Source organism: Nycticebus coucang, chromosome 4 (genome assembly GCF_027406575.1).
Source record: "Nycticebus coucang isolate mNycCou1 chromosome 4, mNycCou1.pri, whole genome shotgun sequence".
Taxonomy (NCBI): Eukaryota; Metazoa; Chordata; class Mammalia; order Primates; family Lorisidae; genus Nycticebus; species Nycticebus coucang.
In genome coordinates, this window is record NC_069783.1 from 46,471,167 (window position 1) to 46,475,752 (window position 4,586).

General features: G+C 33.8%; 1 pseudogene; it reads right to left on the minus strand.

Moving 5' to 3' along the window:
- Window positions 1-480: 480 nt before the first annotated feature.
- LOC128584873 (eukaryotic translation initiation factor 1-like) lies at window positions 481-851 on the minus strand (annotated as a pseudogene).
- Between the last annotated feature and the right edge of the window lie 3,735 nt (window positions 852-4,586).

Sequence of the window (4,586 nt, forward strand, 5' to 3'; positions counted from 1 at the left end):
TGATTGCATTGAATCTATAGATTGCTTTGGGTAGTATAGACATTTTAACAATGTTTATTCTTCCCAGCCAAGAGCATGGTATGTTCTTCTATTCGTTAATGTCTTTTGCTGTTTCTTTTCTTAGGGTTTCATAATTCTCTGTAGAGGTCCTTCACCTCTTTTGTTAGGTATATTATTCCTAGGCAATTCATTTTCTTTGAAGCTACTGTCAAAGGAATGGTGTCTTTGATTGCCTTCTTGACTTGACTGTTACTGGTGTATACAAAGGTTACTTACTTGTGGACACTGATTTTATACCCTGAGATGTTATTGTATTTCTTTTCTTTTTTTTTTTTGCATGGCTCTTTTCATTTTATTGCATGAAGGAGTTACACTAGTCCAACTTAAAAGCAGACCCCAAATGGTTACATTATACAAGCTGTGAAGTTTTTGAACTTGTGACAAGGGACAGAGGGAAATTGTACTCATTGCAAGGAAATCCTCACTTAAGCTTCAGTGAGCCACGAGCACTTAAAACCCATGAACCTTCAGTTGATTGTCCTTAGCCAGTCCAGTCTCTACAAAGAACTGGCATTTGTTCTTTCGGTGGTCACCCTGTAGCTGAATTACTTCTCCATATTCTGGATGCTCAATTAAGCTACCATTGCAGGCAAATTTCTTCTTAAACACCTTCACTAATTTCTTTTTTATCATAATCATCAGTGATCCCTTGGACAGTAGTAAGGGTCTTCTTGCCATTTCTCCGTTGAATTTTTATATGGATATAATCCTGAAGGCCAACAGGAAGCAGGTCATCACCCTATTTGCATCAGCAAAGGGTCGAAAGAGTGGAGGTTCTGAAAAGCAGACATATGATACAATTACTTTCCCTGGTGGAAATGGCCTGTAGAAGGGGGTTGGGGCGGGGGACAGCACATTGGGAAGTGAGGGGGCTCAAGGGGGAGGCTGCTGAGTTCTTTGCGTGGCTCAGTGACTGGGGCTTTGTATTTCTTGATCACTTCCAGGAGTCTTGTGGTTTAGTCTTTGGGGTTTTCTAAGTATAAGATCATATCATTGGCAAAGAGTGAGAGTTTGACCTCTTCTGCCTCCATTTGGATGCCCTTTATATCCTTCTCTTGCCTGCTTCCTTTGGCTAGAACTTTCAGAACTATGTTGAATAGTAGTGGTGATAGAGGACATTCTTGTCTGGGTTCCTGTTCTAAGTGGAAAAGCTTTCAGTTTTACTCTATTTAGTATGAGATTAACTGTGGGTTTGTTTAGATCAGTGTAAGAAATATGCCACCTATATTTATATTCTTAAGTGTTCTTATTAAAAAAGGATGCTGAATTTCATCAAATGCTTTTTCTACATTTATTGAGAAGATCATATAGTCTTCATTTTTACTTCCATTGATATGCCACCACAAAAAACCAGCCTTGCAGCCCTGGGATGAAGCCTACTTAATCATGATGTATAATTTTTTATTGTATAGCTATAATCTATTAGCTACAATTTTATAGAGTATTTTCTATCAATACTCATTAGTGAAATTGGTCTGGAGTTTGCCTTTTTAGTTGGGTCCTTTCTTGGTTTTGGTATCAGAGTAATATTTACTTCATACATGTGTTGGTAAGGTTCCTTCCTTCTTAATGTTTTGGAATAGATTCTGAAGTATGGGTATAAGCTCTTCTTTGAAGGTTTAATAGAATTCTGGTGTGAAGCTATCTGGACTAGGGCTTTTCTTTTCTTCCTCTTCTTCTTTTTTTTTTTTAGAACTTTTTTTTGTTTCTTCAATCTCAGTGCTTGATATTGGTCTGTTTAAGAGATCTATTTCTTTCTAGTTTAGTCTAGGGAGATGATATGATTCCAGGTATTGATCCATTTCCTCCACATTGTCAAATTTCTGGATGTAGAGTTTCTTGTAGTAGTCAGAGATAATCTCTTGTATCTCTGTGGTATTTCTTGTTATTTCTCCTTTTTTGTTTCTGATTGAAGTTAATAGAAATTTTACTTTTCTGTTTCTAGTTAATCTGGCTCAAGATTTATCAATTTTATTTATCTTTTTGAAGAACCAACTTTTTGTTTCATTAATTTTCTGAATGATTCTTTTGTTTTCAATTTTATTTATTTCTGATTTAATTTTGGTTATTATTTTTTTCTTCTGCCAGGTTTGGGATTAGATTGCTCTTCTTTTCCTATTTCCTTAAGATGATCCATTAGGTTGTTGATGTGCTCTCTATTTTTCAGATGTAGGCATTTAATGTGATAAATTTCCCCTTTAGGACAGCTTTTGCAGTATTCCATAGGTTTGGGTAACTTGTAGCTTCATTTTTATTATATTCGAGGAATTTAATAATTTCCTCTTTTGTCTCTTGACCCAACTGTCCTTCAACATAAGGTTGTTTAGTTTCCATGCCTTTGTATGGTGATAAAAATTTTTGTTGGGGTTGACTTCCACCTTTATTGCCTTGTGGTCTGAGAAGATACAGGTATAATTTCAATTCTTTTAACTTTGTTGAGGTTTGATTTGTGTCCTAGGATATGATGGGCTGATGAGAAGAATGTATATTCCTTAGCTTTGGGTTGGTGTGTTCTGTGTATATCTATTAAGCCTGATTGTTTTAGAGTCACATTTAAGTCCTTTGTTTAGTTTCTGTTTAGAGGATCTGTCCAGTTTTGCCAGAGGGTGTTAAAATCTCTAGCTATTATGGTGTTGTAGGGTATCATATTCCTTAGACCAGTCAAGGTCTGTTTCATAAATCGGGGAGCATTTAAGTTGGGTGCATAAATATTTAGAATTGAAATGTCCCCTTGATGAATTGAATATTCCCTTGGCCAGTTTGAAGTGACTCAGTTTTTCTTCTTCTTCTTCTTCTTTTTTTTTTTTTTTTTATTGTTGGGGATTCATTGAGGGAACAGAGAACCAGGTTACACTGATTGCTTTTGTTATATAAGAACCCTCTTATAATTGTGTCCCACCCACAAAAGGTGTACCACACCCCTTGTTTCCCCATCCCCTCCCTCCTTCCCTTTCTTAGCTCTCCGCATCCCCGAAGCCCCACCATGACAGTTTTTCTTCTTAAAAAAAAAAAAAAATCCATTTTCACTTAAGAATGTCCTTAACGAAACAGTAAAAGTTATTAATTTTACTAAATCTTGTCTATTGATTGCACAGCTTTTTAATTTTCTGAGTTACAAAATGAGAAGTATACATAAAATTCTTACTTCAAACTAAAGTACAATAGTTGTTTCCAGGAAAAGTATTATTGTAATTGTTTGAATTGTTACCTGAACTAACCATTAAATAAAATTAGAATACCACCTTTACTTGAAAGAATGACTCACAGATGAACTATGATTATTCAGATGTGGGCATTTGAGAGACATATTTTGAAAACGAGCTAATTGAACTTGAAACTTTAAGGAAAACAGCTGATTATGTTTGTTGCCAATGACAAAATTTAAGCTTTCAAATGAAGATCAGAATTTAAAAAAAATGTGTCTTTGCTACTCTGAGTGTGACAGCTTCCTAATACTTGAAAGATGTTTCTGGTAATATTGGTGATAACATTTACAAATATGATCTTTTTGCTGTCGTATAATGAAATGTGTCAACATTTGGAAGATCTGCATAATTCAGTGAACTAATATCCAAATGATCAACACACTTGCAAAGTCATCCATGGGTAAAAGATACATTCAAAGAGAAACCAATATATTTTAATGGCATGAAATTTGAAAAGTTTTGATAAGATTTTATATTCCCTGTTGCGACTAACCTTTAAGCAACTATCATTCATGAAGGTTTGGTATAATATCAAAGATGAATATCCACACCTATCTGAAAAAGCTGATTAGACACCTCTTCCTTTTCCAAATACATACCCATATAAGGCTAGATTTTTCTCATATATTTCAAATAAGATAGCATATCACAACAAATATGAGAATACAACTGTCTTCTTTTAAGCCTGATGTTAAAGAGATTTGCATAAATATAAAACAATGCTATTCTTCTCATTAAATTATTTGTTTGCTTTGGAAAATATAGGTATTTTCCATGAAGTATGTTATTAATGTTAACATGTAATGGGTACATTATTATTTTTGAATAAATTAATAAATATTTTAAACATCATTCAGTTATAATTTTGAAGAGGATAAATGTACCCACATAAACTAAAGCTTTTGAGGGATTTTTTTTTTTTTTGAGTATGAAGAAATTCTGAGAAGTAATGTTTTGAGAACCATTGGATCATGTATTATTCAATTTTGTCATATAATAACTTTGCATGAAATTTGATTTCAACCCTTTTTATTTTTTAATATGAAACTAGTTTTTCTGAACTTTTGGAAGCATTAAAAATATGGCAGCTTATTTTCTGAGATTTTAATAAGCAAGCATATATTCTCATATATATAGCTCTTGAGTTTAACTTAATATTTGCTTCTAATATTTCTTCATAATATGTCTTTTCTTTTTTTGCAACTTTTTGGCCGGGGCCAGGTTTGAACCCACCTCCAGTATATGGAACCAACACCCTAATCCTTTGAGCCACATCACCACCCAATATCTCTTTTCTTAATCCCAATCTTGTGTTTCTCT